Below are 23,580 nucleotides of genomic sequence, written 5' to 3'. Positions count from 1 at the left end.
AAATGAGACGTTTCATCCATCCAATCTGAGTACTTTGCCTTTTTACATATATGATGCTGTATTATTACTGCTTTGTTACAGAAACAAAGTATCAGTCACTACACCTTAAATATGCATGGATTCTTGGGGCCTATGACCTTACTTAACTAGCCATATGGCCAATGAAACGAATAATGAACATGCTACTTTGTAATCAGCTCTCTGTCTATTTATTGATCAAGAAATCCTCTGTTAATCATCTTTGCTTGACTGGCCTTGATTCTGGATAAATGCTGATCTTCATCATTTTAAACAGCACGAGCAGCATTTGTACTAACACAACAACCCTCTGCTGCTGTCACACAACCCTTCAATTGGGAAAAAAGCAAACAACTGTTCCAAAAGCTCCTGAATCCTAGCTAATGCTGATGCTCAGCAAATATCTTCATTGGCTTGCTGTGTTTTACAGGACAATTAAGGTACTCCCATGTGCCTGGAATAATTATACACAGCAGGTCTCATAAAAACTACATGCCCCAGTACTTCCTTTGCCCACTATGAGGGTCTCAGACCTTCAGACTTGTCTGTGGACTCCTGCTTGCAGCAACAGGAAATTCAGTGGCTACAATTCTTTGTAATAAAGTTTTTGTACAAAGGTATACCACTGACAGCCTCAGTAGTGAAGGGCCTATATCCTCAACACAAATACAGCACAGGCAGTGGCCAGGCCAGCTTCTTCACCAAGCTAAGGTATCTCACACCCATCCTAGAAAAGCCAGCTGCAGAGCTGAGAGGTTGCCCTCCATGCTTCACTCAGTCTTGGCCTCTCTGCTGGGAATGCCATTGAGGGGCAGCGTTAGAACGGCACTTGTTCTAATGGGAAGAGTTTCCCACTGGGGACTGCATGGAGACCACCAAGTCATTTTACACAGGCCACCAAGTAGTCATCTTACAGTAATAACATAGAGCCATTGCCAGCATGGGATGCACTTGTCCTGGCTCTGTATTCTATGAGCACAGTTATGAGCTAGCCAGCCCCTCTTCAAGAGCATGTCAAAGATATGTGGACATTACAAAGAATCCCTGTGGGGTAGCTGGACTGGACTTCCTTGACTGGACTCTGTTGAGTCAAACTGGACCAAAGAATCGTTGTTTGCCCCATTCCTAAAGCCACATTGCATTAGTCTTTGCAGAGAGGCTGCCTGCCGATGCGCTTCTCTCCTGTTCAGAAGCCGTTCGTCAACGTTGTTTTCAAAAAGGCCACTTCTGCTTTCCCGGCTGGGAAAATTCTCACAGAACAAAAATAATAAATAACAGCCAACGAGAATTTCTCCTTCTTTCTTTTTTTTTTTTTGGAGGGTGGGGGGAGGGAACAGAGAAAAGCAATGTTTTGTTTATTGAAGCTATCAAAGGTGATTTAAAATATCATGTGACAGATCCCACAACGCCTTTCTAAAATAAACACCAATCACAGACTTGTGGGCTTGACCTCATCAGCTGATGAGCCTTCATGGAAAAAACAGAGCAAAACAAGAACCCGTTTTCTCCAACAGAAAGTGAACAAGTGAGAGGGCTAGATGGAGAATTGTGACTGAACTACACACATTGCACACAGATAAGGCATCCGGTGCAGCAGTGATGGCCCATGCTGATGCCACCAGGCTGATTTCACCTTTGCCAACATTATCAAGGGGAAGAGAAACAAAATCCATAAACTGTTTCCCTCCGAGCAGCTTATACAGACTGGCCGGAAAAAATAAAAAGGCAGCTCTGACAAACCAAACCAGATTTTTTTCTTGGATGCATCCTCAGTGGATCACACTGAAATACTCTGTCTCCTTCTATAGTCAAAAACATAATCAATCGATGCAGATGACCTATTTTTGCTCCATTCTTCCACTGTTTACCACCTGGATTCCTCTCCTTTTGATCTGTGGTCAATGAGTAACTCTGTATAGTTGTTGCCACTGCAGTTCTAAGAGCCAGTAAGACACCATGGAACCTTTGTATTTGTACCATTATCCCACAGGCCCACACCAAATCTATGAAAGAGACCTGGCTTCTGTCGTCACTTGGCGTAGGAGCTCAGGTCCATTCCTGAGCTCCTACTCTATAACAAGTTCTGGCTGAGCCAAGAAGCCAGTTGATAATATGCAGCATTTGGAATTATGTCTTGTCTGGCTGCTGGAATCATAATGGTACTAGGCAGGGCGTGCTCCTAATGAAAAGACAGAACTGGCTAACCAATTCCTGTGATCCATACCAAATAGAGCATTATATTATAGCCCTGGTAGGATTGCTCAGGTTGTAAATTAAATGCAATTCAAAAGCCACTGATCATTATTGATACAACATTGGTAACGAGCCCACCATAGTCATCCCAGAAACTGGGCATTCAAGATGTGGCAGATAACTTCATGGAGATCTGAAAGAGTTGCATGAAAACATGATTGCTGATGCTAATAATTCACTGGCGCCAACTGCTTAATCCCAGGGAATAGTTACCATCCTGTCTGTAATAGTGCATCACTGCTACCTGCTGTGGGGCTGATAATGACATCAGAGTGGATGATGGAAACATGGAGCAAGAGCCACAGAAGAACTAATTCCTAAAGATCCTGTTTTCATGCAAATATTCCAGTATTGTTCTAAAAAACATAAAAGCAAGCGTGAGACTCCATGTAAGATAGACTCCATGATATATTGGGGAAAATGCAGGAAAGACATTGTGTTATATTCTCCCACTGAACTAATAGAGCAAATGTAGACTCAACCATCAGCCATAAAATCTGGATTATGGATCCTGTGAATTATCTCTGAATTTGCCAAGGCTCAAATGTGTGTTACAATATGTAACAAAGACAAAAATGAGGGACACCAAATATTATTCATATAGAAAATTTAAAATCATATTACTTTAGTGTAAAGAACTTTCTATTAGATTTCTGACCCAAACCACTTTTGACAATAAAAGTGAGGGAGACACCAAATGTGTGTAGAAAATAGGAACATACGCTGGAAAGGCTCTGCTGGTCACTGAGTCAAGTGCAGACAACCCCATGATATCACCCCGTTCGTAAACGTATAATATCATGTAAGAATTTTGGGATTCAAATGAGTGACATCATTCAGAAAGAGGTTATGAAAGTTATGACTGTGAAATGCAATTTGCTCTATTCAGCCTGTTGTTAGGGAAGACCGGTACAGATTTGGTGTAGATTTCACATTTTACAATATAGGCAGGATTGTTTCCAAATGGGATGCTTTTTTTTTTTTTTTTTTTTTTTAATTATTATTAAAGTTCTCTGCTAGGTCTCAGTTGGACCTAAAAGAAGTTAGAAATAATTTTTTTCATGGTTTGAAAGAGTTTTGCATCTCACTGCAAAGAAAAAGAATGAGACTTGCCGAATTAAAACCAGAGAAGGTTACAGTCTGTAAAATAAAAAGGTGAGGAGTTCCCATCTGCAGTAAGAAATCATCATCATCTATCATGTAAGAGGAAGCTGGCTTGGTGGGAAAAATGTTGAACTGTCAGAAGAGGAGAGAAATATTGGAACTAACCCTCTGAAACTGGAAGTCACTTTGGTGACAACTATAAACATTTCAGCAAGGTCAAGTGAAAAATGTCTGAACCATGTTTGCTGTATCTGCACAAATGAGCACCCAAACCACAGAGTCTTCCAGCTACACCAAACAGAAAGAGAACATCTCGGTTTTCTTGCTGCCCGCTATGGAACCGGGAGTTCAGTTTCTGGTTCTGGCACCTTTACAGCCTCCTCCTTCAAACACTCCAGTGGAAACGGAATGCTCCTGAACACCAATTCACAGCACAGGCAGCCTGCGCCATTTCAGTCCCAGAGTCAGAGAACTATAGGGCTGGAAAGGGCCGGTTAGGATCCCCTCTCCCCCATACTGAGGCAGGTTGAAGCATAGCTAGACCATTCCTAGCAGATGTTTCTCTAACCTTTCTGGCCACAGAGGAACAGGTAACAATAAGGAAATGCTTTGACTACCTCCGCTCACCATTGCCAGGAGAAGGCTAACCATTTGATACTGCATCTTTCCACTTACAGGACCTGAACAACGCACTGCCCAACATTTCTTCCAGGTCCATTGCATTCCCAGACAGAGCTGCTACCCTTGCTTTACGAAGGGCAATGCATCAAGACAGTTATTAAAACAACAGGAGTTTGAAACGATGCTTTATGTTGGTTACAAAGTGGATCTCAAATGGTGTGGGAGGGTTTTGGTCGAGGCTGTTTGACACTGGCAGCAGTATCCGCCTCCAGAAAGTATCATCTAGACACATGGCCTGACCCTTCTCTCATGGCATGTCTGTAGCTCCTGGGAGTCTGTCAGCCAGCTGGGATAGACAGACACACTAGCCCTGCTCGAGCTAATGTGCTACAAATAGCAATGCAGCCAGAGGCAGCGTGGGCTAGCTGCCTGCGTACCCAGGGGGACCAGACAGGTTTGTATTCAGATGGCTAGCCCAAGCCGCCACCCAAGCTGCCCCAGCCACACTGCACTTAACACATTGGCTTGAACAGAGCTAGTACACGTCTGTCTACCTTTGCTGAGAAGCATGCTCCCAGCTGCAGTGCAGACAGACCCTCAGAGCATTCCAAAGAACTGATACCTTTCCTCCAATGATCAAAAACGCCTTTCCAACAACGTACACACAGATGCACAACTGGGCAGAATTAGACCCTCCTGACTGTATATATACCACTTCTCCCCATTCGAGGTGTAACATGCTTTGGGAATCCCCAGTTGACAGATGTTGTAGAAACACAGAATATTACTGCTTGTACCACATTTCCTGGCAGAACCCAACTCGCTCGTTTTAATGTAATCATGCACACACAGAGATCTAAATAAACTCAGTAATGTTGAAGGAGTTTGATTTTTACCAATCAGTCTATCAAATCCATTGCACGTACTGTGAGAAGGCTTTGAAAAGATCAAGACTGCGTGGTCTGGGGAGGTGGAGAGACTTCACGTAGGTGTGGTTGAGAATAGCCCACGCTGCAGAAGTGTTCTGATGGTTCCAGCTAAGAGTTGACCAAACCAACAAAATATTCCCTTCCTCTTTGTAAAATACTTACCTTTCTTTGTTCTCTTTAACCACGGAACAGGGCAAACAGGGACTTTCTGGCTGTGGTGGAGTTGCAAAGCAGGGAACATTTACAGCACAACTGGTCACTTGGCCTGTAACGATCTCTGTTCAGTACTATCTGAGATATTTGTACTTGGGTAGAACGTGCTGCCCCAACAGTCCTGCTGCTTTCCTGTAGTGAAGCCCAGATGCTGTGTTCATAGCATTAGTGTCTGCTCTGAGGGATGTCTGAGGTGTCACAGACTGAGCAGTATGGGCTGGATTCTCAAAAGCAATCAGCACTGGCTAAACTCAGCTCCCTTCAGCTTGAACAGGAGCAGTGCTAGACCAGTGCTGCTCAATTTTGAAAATCCAACCCTACAGCTTCAAGTGCAGGGCTGAGTTAAAGAGAGAGAAAGAAGAAAAGGCTGAGATCCGCATTGAGTTTCAAGAGTAAGTGAAACTGACTAAAAGAAAATTCCTCTGAATATAAAAGAAATATTATATATTTCTGTGCCTTGCAGAATAGAAAACATGAATAGACTGCAGCAGGGCATCAGTCATGTCAATTAATCTTCCTGGGGATCTGTCGTACAATTACCTCCAAATCCTTTCACAGCTCACGGTTCCAAAAAAGTGATTTCTTGGTACACATCTCTTGTGCATTAAAATATAAATTCTCAGCCAAGTCCAACTGTTAACCCTATGAATAAAAAATTGCACTCTGGAGTGGATAATTCTGAACCGGACTTGCATTTAAGGTGAATTATTAATAAAATAACAACAACACTTACGCAGCAACTTCCATCAAAAGATTCCAATGTGCTTTGCAAACACGGTCTCTTAATAACTCTGCACAATAAATAATGTCATCCAACTTTACAGAAAGGAGGGACAGACGGATGAAGAGACTTGTGAGGTTATACAGTGAGTCAATGGCAGAGCCTGGGCTAGAACTCATTAATCCTGAATCCCAGTATTTTGCTCTAACCCTGAGACTCAATTCAGTGATAGACAGACTGCACTATTTGTAACCTGGGAAGTGGGCGGGTGCTAACCCGCCCACTGCTAAAGGCCCCTCCCCCTGAAGGGGAGGAGTCACTGGACCCAGGAAACAACTAAGTGCGTGGGACAACCAATGAAAAAAGGAGTGGGTGTGGGGCTCACAGGTTTAAATGAAGGGAACCAGAAGGGGACACTGAGCAGAGAACCCCAGACAGTGCCCACTGCTCCCGGAAGGTGTCAAGGGAGCCAGCGGACACCGCCCAGAGGAACTCTGCCCTGATGCGTGAACGGACAGAGGAACAGAAGTAGGCCCCACAGTTGCAGGGCGCCCCCCAGCCAACCTCCTCTCCCTGGTGTTATACATGGCCACTTTGGCCAGGGCTAGGAGGAGGTTGACGAGGAGGTCCCACGACTTTATGGGGCCATGGATGGAGTGTGCATAGATGAACAGGTGCGGGGAGAAGTGCAGCCAGAACCTCAGCAGGAGGTTCTGGAGGAGCTGGAACAGGGGCTGCAGCCTGGCGCACTCAAGGTACACGTGCGCCAGGGTCTCCCTTGTGCCGCAGAAGGGGCAGGTGTCGGGGAGAGGGGTGAACTGCGCCAAGTACACGCCTGTGCTCACGGCTCCGTGAAGGAGCCGCCAACTGATGTCTCCGGTGGGCTGTGGGGTCAAGGTGGAATAGAGACTGGCCCACCGGGGGTCCTCGCCCGTCACAGGTGCTAGCAGGTCCCGCCACTTGGTGTCAGGGCAGGACGGAAGGACGAGGAAATGGAGAGTGTGGAGACGAGCATATACAGATTGGCCCTCGGCATGGTTCGGAAAAGGACCGGCTGCAAGTCGTGCAGCCGGCTCGGTGCGTGGGGAGAGGGCGGCCGGGGGGGGGCTCGCAGGGCTGGGGTCCAATGGAAAGTGCTGGAGGGCTGGGACAGGAGGGGCGGGGGGAGAGGGCAGCCGGGGGGGCTCGCAGGGCTGGGGTCCAATGGAAAGCGCTGGAGGGCTGGGACGGGGGGGTGGAGGGTGCAGGGAGAGCCCTCTTGCAATACCTGCACAGTGGGGGGCAAGGCTGCCCTCACCTCCTGGAGTATGGGCCGGGGGAGTTCGAAGGGTGGAGATCCCCATGCGCCGAGTCTCCCCAGAGATCTCTGACCTTGGTGACTCCTGCCAAGACCAACCTCCGTCGCACCGAGGGGGCCTCTGCCACCTGCACACAGAGCTGGGCGTTGTGTAGCAGGGGTTCTGCGAGGAGATCCTCCCCCTCAGTGGCCACAAGGGGCCTGGAGGCCAAGATCAGCCTCCAGGCCCGGAGGAGGTCCTGGTAGAAGACCGGCAGCTCGGAGAGGTCTCGCGGAAGACCTCTCGGATGGAGATAAAGGAGCTGCCAGTCGTATCGGAGCCTGGGCCCGAGAAAGGGTCACATGACACCCCTGCTGGACAGAACCGAGCCGTGCAGGCCAAGCCACCCGGAAGCAGAGGGGCGGAGCCAGAGCCAGGGAGGGAAGTATAAAGGGCAGGCCCAGCAGCTCAGTCAAGGGGAAGCTGCTGCTGGAGGCAGACGTGTCTTCCTAGAGGCTACGGTCTAGGCCTGATCCAGGCTCTGCAGCTGTCTGGAGCAACTGCCCCACTGACCGGAGCCCCCAAAGCCTGCCTGGATTGCTGGGCACATGTGACTGGAAAGGGCCGCTGGACCCTAGTGACTGGATAGGCTGGGGAACCATAGACCTGTTACCAGCTCTGCCTACGTGAGGGGCAGGGGGCCACAGACTGCCAGGGAAGCCCGCCCCACCTGGGGGCCAGGGCTACAGACTCATAAACAAGGAGCTTATTCCCCTCGACAAAAGCGCTGTGGCCTTCCTCGGAGCCTGGGCCTGAGGAAGGATCGTGATGCCGCTGGCTGACCATGCCACCAACCTACACAGACTCATGAACACTGTATCTGAAATATTAAAATTGGCTTTATGGAAAATAACAAGCATTCCCCATATATGTGATCCAATATATTGCAAAAGTACGAAAAACGTATGAGACACCCACAAACCACTGTACTCTACCGCTACCTAGCATGATGTTAGTTAATCAATCTAATTCATAATCTAGGCATCTGAAACCAGGAATTGTGCACCCAGGTGTGGACAGCTTCCAGTCCTGCCAAGCAACATTAGACAAAGAGGTCCAGCCCTGTGGACAGCCAGATATTATAAAAAGTATATTAATGCCAGCAGAAAAACCCTGCTCCCTTGTTTAGTTGATGAAATGTATGTTGGGGCGTGCAGATGGGTTACCAGGAAGGGGAACCACACAAAGACTGAGACACAATATCTCAGAGACCAAGGACATACTTGTAGCAGTTGTAAATCGATGAAGTTCTACTGATTGTGATGGAGAGAAGCTGATTTCCACTAGTTGAGAATCTAGCCCTGAATGTTTTAGGGCACGGAAATGGGATACAGAGTCTTCCATCTCTAGATCACTGGCTCAAATATAACTAAGGATGTCAGCAATCAAAAATTACCATTTGACAGCTATTCAGCAGTCAGAATGAAATGAGTTTGGTTGTTTTCAGTCTGTTCGTAGTGGACAAACATCTCTATTGCACAGACCATTATGGCCCCCGGGTTGGCAGTCCCAGGAGAGAGGCCAAGAGCTGGATGGCAATGGAAGCTCCAAGGCTCAAAATCATCTGCCCTATTGTGTGGGTTCTCTTTGCCACTGCATGCAGAATTTTAACTGTGTTTAGAGCGAAAAGCTGCCACATAAGGCAAGTCATGTAGGATTTTCCTGTATATCTGCTAGTGCCGGCTGGAGGTAGAGCAATCCAGCAGGTCTAGGATGGCCTGTGGGCTAACAGAGGGATTCAACCGCAGGAGAATGAGGCTTTACAAACTTGTGGGCCTGTGACCACATGCATCCCATATCCAATCTGAAACATGCTGCAAATCCCTTTGGAACGGAACTGAAAACGTTCAAGGAGCTGTAAAGCAAACACAAATGCAGACTACACCCAAATTACGGTAGACAAAAGGAATCTCTTCTCAATGGACTGTTGAATGGGATGTGGCTTCCCCATATTTTTAATTCAAGTTCTGCCCATGTTTTTCTTACATCTGCATCTTTGCCATAACATGAAAGCAGAGAAGAATTCAAATCAGTTATAAAAAGAGAGGTTTGCTTATATAAATGTGGCACCATATGGAGGACATGCACTAGGGGCTAAGAATGCTTGGAGAGCTGGTCTCAGGAAATGGCCTACAGTGTAGACAACATTACTAATAGCAAATTAGACAGCAAGCAAAGAGGGAAAAGTGGAACACAGACATAAAGATACTGAAGTGTGAAATATAGTTCTTTGAAGGCACAGCACAGAACTCCTGTAATTCTCAGGTGCACTGGAATCCTGGAGTGGGCAGTAACTTGAGAATTGTGGGAAAGGAAGGAATTAAATCTGAGATTTTCAAAGGTGCGGGAGAGATTCTGATGCCCACATTAAAATTAATTGGAACTGGGTGCCCAAATCCCCTCAGTGGCTTTGAAAATCTCAGCCGAAATGCACACCAGAGCTGTGAACAGAGTATAAAAGTATGGCAGACTCCAGGGGAGAGGCTGACACAAAGATCCAGGCAGGAAAGGGCTACAGTGGGAATCAGAATCTCATCAGTTGGCATGCCATTGCCTGTGTATCTAAAGAGATTAAACAAATGAGCCTCATAAGGTTTCGCTGATGCTCCCAGATAATTGAGGAAAACATGTCAGAATCAAACGTTTGTATGCACTATTGTTATAGCTATGATGGTCCCACAATATTAGAGAGACAAGGTGGATGAAGTAATATCTTTTACAGGACCAACTTCATTTGGAGACAAGCTGTCCAGCTTACACAGAGCTGACCCGAGGAAGAGCTCTGTAAGCGTGAAAGCTTGTCTCTCTCACCAACAGAAGTTGCTCCAGTAAAAGATATTGCCTCGCCTACCTTGTCTCTCTAGAATCAAAATGATCACCCAAGAAAGTGTCTAACCCAAAGGACAATGTGTAGTTATCTCAGTAAGAAAGTCAAAACAATGACAGAATAAAGACACTTTCTTCCTCTCTCTTCACCTACTTCTTGTTTACACATTTGCCTCAAATTCCTAAGATTCACTGCCTTCACAGCCATTTTATATCAGCAGAACTTGGAAAAGGAGTACTCTTCCCAGAGAGACTGAATGGACAAAGAGCTCCCTCCATATGGATTACGGGTAAGTTAACTTGCCCCCTTAGTGACAAATACCGATGGCATTTACTGCAGTGGTTGGACAACCTGTTGCTGTTGGCCATCCAGAGGTCATCAGTATCACTTGACTACAAACCCCATCACAAAGGCAGTAGTGCTGGGGGAAAATGGGACATTTTGTTGCAGAACATTCATCCCCTTGCTTCCCCCCTGCACATGCCCATGACATTTTTCCACCAACTCCAGAGCAGACTGAAAAGCAGGATGAATTTTTCATGAAAACTGTGAAAAATCCATTGTGGTTTTTTTTCACTGAATGACCAAAAATGATGAAAAACGTAAATACCGACTATTTTGACCAGTTCTGCTATCGGTGTTTGTCAGTGAAATATACGTGGAGAGTTGGCTACATCATGAGACAATCAGTCTTTTCTTTTTTTTCAATAAATTCCCACTGAGATATGGTATTGTAGTTTTTAGCTAGTAGAGGAAAATCCCACGGGAGGGATATAAGCTTGATTTCAACTGCATACATCAAGGGAAAAACTACCTTTGACTTGTCTCCACTAGGATTTTGCATCACGATAGCTGTCTTGATGTAAAAACACACCTTCCTTGCAGCTGTAGGTTACTCCAATGTGTATGCTATTTCCTGGTGGTCTCTCTTGTTGGAACAGTGGCCCTGATCCCCCAATGAGCCTCAAATGGGTGGAACCTGTGCCTAAGCCCACTGAAGTTAAGAGAGCTCCACCCACACAGATCTTATTGCAGACTCAGAGCCTCAGACTGGCCTTTGCTAAGACAAAACATTCCTGATGACAGCATTCCTCTGTGCTGCATACTTGTACGGTGCACAGGGACCCAGCCGCTACCTCCTGACATGCTATAAAGTGCGATTTAAAAAACAAACAAACCAGAAATAAAAAACGGCTTAGATGGGATTGGCATGGCTGGCAGCAGCACTCCAGTGAGCAATCATCACAAGGAGCCGGTGCAATAGAGAAGTGAAAGCAGACTTGCTTGATGACACGCAGAGCAATTATGACTGTGCTACAAACATCTCTGATTGCTTTTTTATGTACAAAAGGATGACTGTTGGTCTATATTTACTAAGTGTATTTCTCCAATGCAGACTGCATACTTTAAAGCACCATATAGAACCATAGGACTGGAAGGAACCTTGAGAGGTCTTATAATCGAACCCGGGCACTCAAGGCAGGATTAAGTGTTATCTAGACCATCCCTGACAGGTGTTTGTCTAATCTGCTCTTAAAATCTCCAATGATGGGAGATTCCCCAACCTCCTGAGGCAATTTATTCCACTGCTTAACTACCCTGACAGGAAGTTTTTCCTAATGCCCAACCTAAACCGCCCTTGCTGTAATTTAAACCCATTGCTTCTTGTCCTGTCCTCAGACGTTAAAGAGAACAATTCTACTCCCTCTTTCTTGTAACAACCTTTTATGTACCTGAAAACTGGTATCATGTCCCCCCTCAGTCTTCACTTCTCCAAGCAAAACAAACTCAGTTCTTTCAATCTTTCCTCACAGGCCATGTTTCATAGGCCATGTTGCTCTTCTCTGGACTTTCTTGAATTTGTCCACATCTTTCCTGAAATGTGGCGCCCAGAGCTGAACACAATACTGCAGTTGAGACCTTATCAGCATGGAGTAGAGCAGAAGAATTACTTCTCGTGTCTTGCTTACAACACTCCTGCTAATACATCCCACAATGATGTTTGCTTTTATTGTAACAATGTTACACGATTTACTCATATTTAGCCTGTGAGCCGCTATAACCCCCAGCTCCCTTTCAGCTGTACTCCTTCCTAGGGAGTCATTTCCCATTTTGTTTGTGTGTAATTGATTGTTCCTTCCTAAGTGGAGGACTCTGCATTTGTCTTTATTGACCATTTCTGCAGCTTGTCCAGATCATTTTGAATTCTAGTCCTATCCTCCAAAGCACTTGCAATCCTTCCCACCTTGGTATCACAGGACCTGGTTCTCATGGGGGACTTCAATCACCCTGACATCTGCTGGAAGAGCAATACAGCAGAGCACAAACAATCCAGGAAGTTTTTGGAGAGTGTTGCAGACAACTTCCTGGTGCAAGTGCTGGAGCAACCAACTAAGGGCCGTGCTTCTCTTGACCTGCTACTCACAAACGGGGAAGAATTGGTAGGGGAGGTAGAAGTGGGTGGTAACGTGGGCGGCAGTGACCATGAGATGGTCGAGTTCAGGATCCTGACAAAAGGAAGAAAGGAGAACGGCAGGATACAGACCATGGATATACCTTGACTTTAGCAAAGCTTTTGATACGGTCTCTCACAGTATTCTTATCAGCAAGTTAAAGAAGTATGGATTGGATGAATGGACTATAAAATGGACAGAGAACTGGCTAGAGCATAGGACTCAACGAGTAATGATCAATGGCTCCATGTCTAGCTGGCAGCCGGTCACAAGCGGAGTGCCCCAGGGGTCGGTCCTGGGGCTGGTTTTGTTCAACATCTTCACTGATGATCTGGAGGATGGGGTGGATTGCACCCTCAGCAAGTCTGCAGATGACACTAAGCTGGGGGGAGTGGTAGATACCCTGGAAGGTAGGGATAGGATACAGAAGGACCTAAACAAACTGGAGGATTGGGCCAAAAGAAATCTGATGAGGTTCAAAAAGGACAAGTGTAGAGTCCTGCACTTATGATGGAGGAATCCCATGCACAGTTACAGACTGGGGACCGATGAGCTAGGCAGCAGTTTTGCAGAAAAGGACCTGGGGGTTACAGTGGATAAGAAGCTGGATATGAGTCAGCAGTGTGCCCTGGTTGAGAGAGTCCAGCAGAGGGCAACAAAAATTATTAGGGGCTGGAGCACAAGACTTATGAGGATAGGCTGAGGGAACTAGGCTTGTTTAGTCTGCAGAAGAGAAGAATGAGGGTGGATTTGATAGCAGCCTTTAACTACCTGAAAGGGGGTTCCAGGGAGGATGGAGCTAGGTTGTTCTCAGTGGTGGCAGATGACAGAACAAGGAGCAACGGTCTCAAGCTTCAGTGGGGGAGGTCTAGGTTGGACATTAGGAAAAAGTTTTTCACTAGGCGGGTGGTGAAGCACTGGATTGGGTTACCTAGGGAGGTGGTGGAATCTCCATCTTTGGAGGTTTTTAAACTGTGGCTTGACAAAGCCCTGGCTGGGATTATTTAGCTGAGGTTAGTCCTGGTTAGTCCTGCTTTGAGCAGCGGGTTGGACTAGATGACCTCCTGAGGTCCCTTCCAACTCTGTGATTCTATGATTCTATTATTGACTGCAAGCTTCATAAGCATACTCTCTCTGACTTATCTAAATCATTGATGAAGATATTGAACAGAACGGGACTCAGGGCTGATCCCTGCAGGACCCGACTTGATATGCCCTTCCAGCTTGACTGTGAACCACTGATGATTACTCTCTGGGAACAGTTTTCCAACTAGTTATGCACCCACCGTATAGTAGCTCCATCTCAGTTGTATTTCTGTATCTAGGAGGCACAGCCAGGATGCACATATGTTAGTGACTTCCACTCCAGGAGTATGCAATTGAGAGCATTGCAGAAGCAGTGTGAGATGGCGGGAATACTCGGGAGGGAGCCATATGCTGGACGTTCCACATGAAAGTCATTATAACCCTTCCATCACAGCACAGCATCCTGTGCTCTGTATGCCACATCTGTCACAGTGGCAGTATTTTAGAAAGGTCTGAGTTTTGAAAATCTTATTGGCATTCATTTTTGTATCCTTCCTCCAGCAAAATTCCTGTAAACCTACGAGTCCAACTATCCAGGCTTCAGAAGCCCTGTTTACACAAGGAGAAAAAGTGCTTTTAAAAATGAAATTAGCTCAACTGAGTTAGTTTAACAGGACTGGAAACTCCCCTTAGCGTCATCTAGGTACAGCTTAACACCTAACAGTTGTGATTGCTGGTCGTGTTCCCTTAAGGTTTCATAGCTACTGGAGGCACTGGGATCTTAGCTGTGATTCCCTGAGCATGGCTGTACAAATCATATTTCAGCCGAGGGGGCCAGACAACAAGATGAGGCAATGTTACAATTAATGCACCAGCCATTCTACCAGAAGGCAAGGGAGTCAAAGGGCAAAGAAAGGACGGGGCAGGTCATGCATATTGAAGAGGAGGTGCTGGGTGTTATTTGGCTGCAATTATTTTGTACATTTCACTCATCACAAAAAAGTCTTTCCCCAAGACAAACAGAAAGGAGCTCACTTGGTTCATACCGGATTAAAACCCGGGTGGCCCAGGAACAGACAGTATTTCATCGGCCAGTCGCAGTGCTGTTACTCAGACGGGGGAAAGGCAGCTAAGGCAGCTAAGAGCAATCTTGGTGAGAGTTCCCATTGCTCAGCCTCCCCGGACACAGGCTGAGATAGGAGGACAGCTCATCTACAAACAAACAGTTGGAGCTAATGGGACAGCAGTTAGTTTTGGCCCAAAGGGAGTTCACACACTGTGTTGTTTTAGTAAATGACTGTAAATGGAGCTTGCGGTGCAGGGAACAGGATGGAGAGAGACCGATGGGAACCAATTCACTCAAAGTCGAGCTGGTGCTAACAGGAAACCAACTGCTTCACATACATCAGCACCTCATCATATTAACACTTTTATTGCCACCACATCCTTTAGCAGCCACATCACAGACAGAGAGTGAGAGCGAGCGCACGCGTGTGAGAGAGAGAGAGAGAGAGCGCTCCTCGGCGTGGCTGCAGGAGCTCAGCCTCTCACCAGAGAAGGGTTCCTCCAGCACTGCAACACCGTTGATGAAAAGCAGCTGCCACTGGCACTGGGGGTGCTTCTATCTCTGTACTGGGGAAGGGGGCTGCTGTGGGCCAAGGTTGAGGAGGTTTTATTTTAGTTTAAATACGAAAGCTTTGGCATGATTGTCACTGGGACCAGTCTGCTTACAACAATGGCCAGCACTTCTCTGGCCTGAGGAGTTTACAGAGCTTTGTGGACATTAGCTAAGCCCCCACCCACTCCTGTGGTGTAGGCCCATATTCTGCCCATGTTCCAGATGAGGAAATTGAGGCACGGAGAGGGGAAGTGACTTATTCAAGATCTCACAGAGAATCCCTGGCAGATGCAGAACTCCTGACTCCACGCTACTTGCTCTCACCACTGAACAACACTCCTTCTCAGAACCCAGGAGTCTGGACGCCCAGCCTACTGCACTAGTGCTCGCATAACAGGGAACGGATCTTTCCAGTCTGGTCTCCTCTCACTCCTACAATTTCCTATCACCCCCAGTACAAAAATACGTTTTGCGTTCCTATTGGAGTGGTGTTATTGGCTGGAGTACTTTGGGGGCAAGAGAAGAGTCCGTTACAGTCCTTCAGAACATCAAAGGTTGCCTACATCCTTGCCCAGCCTTAGGGCTCTGGATGTGCTGAGATGCAATATAAACAATTTCTTGGCATCTGCATGTTTTTGGATGGAGTGATGACACTCGAAAGGAGTCCGTTGATACGGATTCTCAATGCTAGGGGCATACAAGAGTTGCAATGGCTGAAATGCTCTGACTGTGTTTCTGTACCAAGGGAAGCTGGGAATCTCATATAGAGAAAGCACATTAGCTGTGCAAATGCTAACTTCTAACCATGGGACGCATTCAGCTCAGTAAGAACAAGAACATTCAGAGTCCATCCCCATCTCCCTTTGCACTTCCTGAAGATTGCCTCAGCACAGTACTTAACATGTCTGTGTCTACAGGTTGAGCAGGAAAGAAGGGGGTAAGCCAAGGACATCCTCAGCCTTAAATCTGAATCTCCCTTTTGTCAGTTTCAAATCAGGGTGCTAATGAGGTTTTACAGTGGAAATGCTCACAGCCACTGCCTCTTAATGGCAGCAGCTTCGGAGGGTACAGTCATAGTTGGAGAAGACAGCAGCTCTAACGCGATTCCATCTCCATGCATTCTGCCAGGGGCAAAATGCCCAGCTCACTGGAGCTGGATTCCAAAAGACAAACATCTTGCTTGATCTTAGCATCTCCAGCTCTAGGAGTCAGAACAAACATCCAGATGAAAGTCAACAGAAACGGTGCCCTAAGATCTCTGGGAAATCAGGCAGCGTGACTGCCAGGCCTCCTGCAGTGCAGGCAGCTCAGGTAGTAAGTATTACATACAATAAAATAATCATCATCATTTACATGGGGGAGAGGAGACCGTGGGGCTGTGATGAGAGACAACACAGGTCTCTCCTTTGCAGAGCGCTACAGTAATCGAGGAACTAACACCACCTTTTAAATACTGCTGACGGCTCCCCTGAACTCTGCAGACAGGGGCATCTCATCAAGGCACTTCTCAGCAAGGAATGGCACTCAGGAAACTGAATGCTGCAAACAGACTCCTTTGGCTGCAGTGCCTCCTTCAGCACTTGGGATTCCAATGGGTTTCCTCCCAGAGTGCCTATCACATAACAAAACCCGGGCACCAAACGCAGGAGCTTTTCATTTAGTGTCTGTTGGGTTTTAAATCGGAACCTGCAGATGAAGGGACAAACAGCATCCAACTCCCATTGGAAATCAATGGTATCTGTCTGCCACATGTGCTTTGAAAATCTCCCCCTAACCTAAATAATCAATCAATCAATCAATACCACCTAGCTCTTACCTTGCACTTTTCACCAGTACATCTCAAAGTGCTTCACGAAGGAGGTCATGATTATTATCTCCATTTTACACTTGGAGAAACTAAGGCACAGAGCAGTGAAGTGACTTGCCCGAGGTCACCCAGCAGGCCATTGGCAGATCCAGGAGCAGAACCCTGGTCTTCTGAGTCCTAGTCCAGTGCTCTGTCCACTAGGCGACACTGCCTAAAATGTGGCATTACACTGGGTTGGAACAGAAAGTCAATTACCACAATGTCATTACTTCTAAAAGTTGGTCCAGTCCTAGCTTATTTACTATGGAGATGCCAGTCACTGCTCCATAGTGAAGGCGGCATGTGTTCTGGGGCACTAACTTCTGGCATACACACACTCCCTTATTCACAGGGTTGCAAATTGTCATGATTTTATCATGAGTCTCACATGGCTTCTGTTAGAGCCAGCTGTTCCATTTAAAAAATAGCTTCTAGCCCTCACAGCTGTAGAGAAAAACTCAAAATCCGTAATATCCGTTGGTCCCACAACGGGTTTCTTTTCTCCCTTCCTAGCAGAATTAACCACTTGGGTTCAAAGCTCCCCAGGCATCTCCCCGCATATCAAACAAGGGTTACAGAGGAGGGACTTGCCTAATGCCACCCCCTGGGGAATGTCACCACAGAGACACTGTGAAGCTCCTGCCACCAGCCAGACAGCTCCTCCCCCGGGCAGGCCCAGGTGCATGCTCCCCCCAGGGAGTGAGAAGGGCTTTGTCCCCCCTCCACACTCACTGAGGTTCCCTGAGAAGGGCTGCTGTGATCCTCAGGAGCTGGTGGGAATGCATGGGACAGGGAACTCAGGAGAGAGCCTGGGGAAGAGGGCAAGCCCAGGGCCTCACACTGACCCCCACTTCCCATGGAGACCCTTCAGCCTCAGAGGAGGAACCTCCCTACATTCTCCCCTCTCCCTGGTAGTAGCCAAGGCTCTGCACCTCTCAGCCCGCTCACCAACACCTGGTACCAGCCCAGGTCCCAGGGCTCTTTGCCCTCCAGATCCCATCCTCCCCAGTACTTGGTACCAGCCCAGTGGGCAGATGGTCTCTAAGAATCATATTACAGGCGCTCAGAATGGTCCTGTTAATGTTAGCAGGGCTCCACAGAGGTCCTCCCACATGGATCAGTTGGCTGGATTGAGGCATACCTGGCTATATTTTAAACTGTGAAGTAGAGCAGTGCTATGAGCTCCATTTTATCGATGGAGAACTGAGGCACAGAGAGACCAGTGATTTGCTCAAGGTCACACAGGAAGTCAGTGGCAGAACAGGTATCTGAATCAGGGCCTCAAGTCCTAGGCTAGTTCCTTAAGCACTGAGCCTACCTTCCTCCCTGCAGATCTGATTGCCAGAAACATGAACCATTATTAGTTATGATTTGTACTGCAGTAGTGTCAAGGGCCCTGGCTCCACAGTGCTAGGTGCTGCACACACACATAATGAAAAGATGTGCTCTGCCTCCAAAGAGTTTACACTCTCAGTATGAGACAAGAGACTACATGTGGCTACCACAACCAGACGGGGGGAGCACAATGAATCAGTGAGCGTGTTATGGTTAGTGTGATAAGCAAAGATCACACCACATCGAGTGTGCCGTAGGCATCGTGGCGCAGGTGGGCTATGAGAAGAGATTTAAAGGAGGGTAATGTAATGGCCCTGCAGATTTTTACAGGGAGTTCCTCCCACACAAAAGGGGTGACGTGAGAGAAAGCATAAAGATTATTTATTTCATTTCAATTGGCAGCCCTTTAGGGTAAAGACCATCTCCTACTCAGTGTATGTACCGAACCTAACTCAACATGGCCCCAATTTTGGCCGATCCCTAGGCACTAATGTAACAACATGATAAAGGTGCTTGTTGGAGAATCTGACAAATGGGAGCTGAAGCCTGCATTGCTAGTAGAGATAGATACAAATAATCCACCTAGCTCTGCCCAACTGGCTGGTTAAAATCAGCCCTGTTCTGCTAACAGGGCCGGTTCTGGGGGTGCCAGTTCTCACTTTGCTACTGGCTCTTCTGAATGGCAGCGAGCTGTTTTGGAGAGAGACAGAACAAGGCAGGGCTAGCTGCCAGGTAAAGAGAAGGTTGCAAGTAAAAACAAAACAAAGCAAAGCAAAATAAAACATTCCCTCTGTGGGGCGTGACATGAAAACAAGCACTTGAAACAGAGTCACCTTGAGCAACGCCCCAGCCACCAAGATCCAAGAGCCTAAAAGCCTTTTTCACCACAGATCTAAGCTCTCTAGAAAGCACCCAGGCGAGGGGTCTGCATTGACAGCGGCACATTTCCAGGCTTGCCGTCTCTGCTCCCTGTTTAGTACTTTTCCAACTACCTTGAAATAGGGACATCGGGTATTTTGGTAAAACGACTGAAATCTTGTCTGCAACTTCTGGGGAGTCAAATCTTGCACTTGGAGTCCCCCAGCCCTCCCTCCTCACAGCTACAGTATGGAAGGAGGGCTATGTGGCTAATGGTGGCGTGACTCACCTGTGAAGGGCCTGTATTGACCCAGACAGCACTTAAAATGCAGATCTGAATATGACAGGAAGGGCAGGTTTATGTTTAAGGGTCTATGGGCTTGATCCTGCTTTCGCTCAAGTCAATGGACAACTCCCTCTGATGTGACTGGTGCATGGTCAAGCCATGGATGAGGACTCAGGAGAGCTGACACCACTTTCCTGCACTGCCACAGTATCCCTGTGTGACCATCGCCAAGTCACTTAGGGGATGTCGACATGGCAAAACTGCGCCAGCAACAGGGAGTCTCAGAGGCTGGGTCTACCAACATAGCCTCGTGCTACTGAGCTAAAAATAGCCGTGATGACTTTTGAGATGTGAAACCTACCCCCACCCCAGGCTTCACAGCCTGAGCTCCAGCCCAGCCCAGCATCCCCCTGGCTATCTTTAGTGCTGTTGCACAAGACCCATGAGCCTGAGTGTGTAGACCCAGGTGCTGAGACTCACTGCCATGGGTTATTATTGCTGTGTAGATATACCCAAAAGGCCTGTCTTCACTGCAGAATTAACTCAGGTTCTTACTCAGATGCTGCTCCTAACCTCCTCCGTCCACACACAAACCCGCTCATCTGAGTCTGGTGGTGATTTAAACCCAGGCTAGCTGGGCTGGCCTTGGGGTGCAGGTGCTGTTTTCACTCAGGCTGGCATACCTTGCAGCGAGGCTGCAGGCGAACCAACTCCAGAGCACAGTGTCTTCCTCTGCCTTCCCATAAGTCCTCCATGTGCCCAGAAAGACAGCCCACCGTTAACTGGGAAGGAATCATAGAGTGGTGCAGCTCACTGCATCACAAAGAATCATGGGATATCCCCCAGACATCCCAGCAACACAGACAGGGAGCACAGCACCAATCAGGACAAAGTAATTCAGAGAGAGATTTACAGTGTGGCTGCTCACCCCTGGCTAGGCCAGCTCAGTCACCTAAGCGAAGCTTGCACTGAAGGCATGCCCTTAGCAACTCTGTGCCTCGGATCCCTCCCCATTTTCAGTTCTCCCACCCTTTGTCTGTCCTGTGTATTCAGACAGTGAGCTGTGTGCGTAGGTACAGTGTCGCACAATGAAGCCTTCATCTTGGTCTGGACCTGAATAAATAGGACTAATATGGTGATGGTAATGTTTCATTTTCCTTTGAGAGATCATTCACAGGCCTTGCTTTGCCCTCGCAGAATTAACCAGTAGAACACTTATTCAGATATTTGCTTTTTCCCTTACCTGGACCTCAGTGTAAGTTGACAGAAAGAGAAGAACTGGGGAAGTTGAAGTGCTAGGAGAAGTCAGCTTTTGTTAAACTAACCTTGTCAGGAAACCATGCCTCTCATCTGTTATGCTGATATGCATGGTATAACTTTCCTCTGCCCAACACATATGCATGCAAATCCCACTTCATTTACAAAATACAGTGCACGTCATACGCATGGAGAACCCTCATGCATGCAAATATTGCTCATATGCAAATATCACGGGACCTGTGCACAAAGTGCCATTGTACTGGTACAGTTCAGGAGACCAGTTCTGGCTGCATGCAGAGTCAAACTGAACTCAAACATTTGTACAAGCTCAATGCAATCCTTCTGCAGCACGTTGAGCCAGCCATCCTTGGGTGTTGACATGTCCTCTAGGAAGCCTGGCTTGATAATAGTGATCACTGCCGAAGATGTGAGAACGGAGTCCTTTCTTTCCCTGTATTATGGGAGATTGAAAGGCATTGGCTTTATCTGTTCCCCCAGCATGGGTCTGCTGCTCTCTGATTATTGCCATCGGAGACAGTGGGTCACCTTTGATAGATGCCCTCATCAAACCTTCATTTTATTTGAGATACAAATCCTGAAAACATGGTGTTTGTAGACCCATAAAAACCTCCCTGGGGGAAAGATAAGAGTTGAAGGCAAATGACCTTAATTATGCTTAGAGGGATTTATGGGATCATCTTAAAAGGATTTATTGGGGATTTTTTTTAACGAGCAAATAATTTGTCTTTTTATCTCTACTTTTAGCAGCTTTCACAGTTTTACAACCTTAAGCAAAAGAGTTGTGTGGGCCTCTTCATGTAATAATGACTTAGCCCTACCAGACAGTTAGACTGCATGAAAAATATATTTTAAAAAGTCCTTTGCAGGTCAGAAACACATAGCAGAGTCCTTGAACTGATGGCATTATTGATTGGGGATATAATGCCGAGCTATTAGCTAGCTAGGGGAAGCATGTGCCCTCAACTGCACTAAACGTTTCTCCTCCCAGGGTAAAATGGGACATCACCCACCATCCTGCACACAGCAGGTGCAGTGAGGTAGGTGGATCAGGGTTCAATGAAGAACCAAAAAGAAATCATCCTTGTTGTTTGCCCTAAGGAATGCTGCTCCCAGGAGATGACAGGTCTGTATGCTGGGCACGGCGCGTGCCCGTTGCCACACACAGCACTGGTGTGCAATGGGGTATGTTCTGCAGTCCTGTCCCTCTCTGGTTCAGCGTGTGGCACGCAGCATAGCCAGTGGCTCACATCACAGCCTGACTCAGGGATCTGATCAGTTGTACCAGCTCCAGCACACCATGGGACTCAGTAGACTGAATCGTTTCTCAGTGTCAATGACCTTCACACTGAGTGCTAGGAGTTTGCTAATGGGCTGCTTCACCTCCCCTTCACTTCCGAGAGTTACTATGGGTGTGTAATAGGAAGTAGATGTTGTTTCCTTACCAGGCATTTGCTGAGACGTTACTGATGCTAGTGAAATTGACCATTTGGGTTCCGGGTTGGTCTAGGTATACTTAATCCTGTCTCAGTGTGGTGGATTAGACTAGATGATCTCTTGAGGTCTCTGCCAGACCTACCATTCTATGATTCTATGATTTAAAGGTATGGTTCCACTGGCAGTTATTCCAGGGCCCATGTCATTAAAGCATGGATGGTATCTTGGGATTCTATTGGACACTGGAAAAATTCCCCATGCTTCCACAGGCCAGACTGTGATCTGTCCTTCTGCAGGTATGCGGAGTGGGGAGTCAAAGAGAGGAAGGAGATGCAAGAAATTTCTCTGCCCTTGCCACAGCCAATACAAGGCCAGGGCACAGTAGCAGCCTTTGTGAGCAAAGACTGGTTGGTCTTTGCTTGCTCTGAGGGGCAACTCATCCAGCAAAGAGCAGGGAGAGGCCCAGCACTCCAAGGGAAGCAGTCAGTGCCAGACGGGGCTCTAAGAATTCTCTTCTTCTCACACCTGAGCAACATCATTAATTCAAAGGCTCTGCAGGTCAAACCCTGCCCTCAGCAACACCTGTACAACCCCACGGCCTTTGCTAATTCACTGGAACTTAGCAAACAATCCTGTTGACACTTGAGAAGGGACAGATTCCAGCTCTCTTTTCCAAAGCTGTGTTATCTCTGCAGGGCTCCCAGGAGGGAAACGCAGCTCCAAAGCACTGTCACTAGCGTCAGCAGCGCTCCAGAGCTTCCAGCATTTAACTCTACACTCATTCTTACGCAGAAGAAATCACTGTCTCTAGTGCCTGGTAGTGCTGGTGGTCAGTGCCTGACCGTCAGCTCTGGGTAGGGAGCTGACTTCATTTCTGTATGGATCAGGTATAGCTCGAGTGTTGGCCCAGCAAGCTTTGCTCTTGCTGCCACACTAATGACCTGGGACTCTGGCTTAGGCCCATAGTCCCAGGTGGGGCTGAGCTGGGCTGGGCTGATCCCTTGTTCTCATGCCCCAAGACGGATCAGACCATTGGGAGCTCTTTTGTATTGTGTTGAAAAAAGAAAATCCCCAAGATCCTGCCCCCCAGGTGATTAGATAATATTTGCTTCACAGAAGCTCTTAGAGACATGCCACTGGGATCAGGACCTCATAGTGCTAGACGTGTATCCAGAGCTCCCTTCTTTCTTACACTGAAAAGTCTCTAGAGAAGGAACCAACTTTCTGTTAAGTGTATGTACAGCACATAGCACAATGAGGCCCTGAAACTGAGCAATGCTCAGGTGTTGGCTGATCACTGAGAAATTCATACCCATTAGAGAGAGAAAAGACCCACTAGATCATCACATCCATCCTCTGGCCAGAGAACAAAGGAGATTCACCTAAACTAATGATAAAAGGCCCAAGAGAAGTGATAAAT

The 23,580-nt window shown here is 47.2% G+C and overlaps 1 protein-coding gene across 3 annotated transcripts in view; it reads right to left on the bottom strand.

Annotated features, from left to right (window-relative positions):
- The window catches only part of EXD3 (exonuclease 3'-5' domain containing 3), a 505,315-nt gene that overhangs the window by 109,410 nt on the left and 372,325 nt on the right, over positions 1–23,580 (bottom strand). The window lies entirely within an intron of this gene.

This window comes from Emydura macquarii, unplaced genomic scaffold (genome assembly GCF_026122565.2).
Source record: "Emydura macquarii macquarii isolate MOO-44397 ecotype Brisbane River unplaced genomic scaffold, CSIRO-AGI_Emac_v2 contig_2417, whole genome shotgun sequence".
Classification (NCBI taxonomy): Eukaryota; Metazoa; Chordata; order Testudines; family Chelidae; genus Emydura; species Emydura macquarii.
The sequence above is the reverse complement of the archived record's forward strand: the minus strand, read 5'-3'. Positions and strand labels throughout refer to the sequence as shown.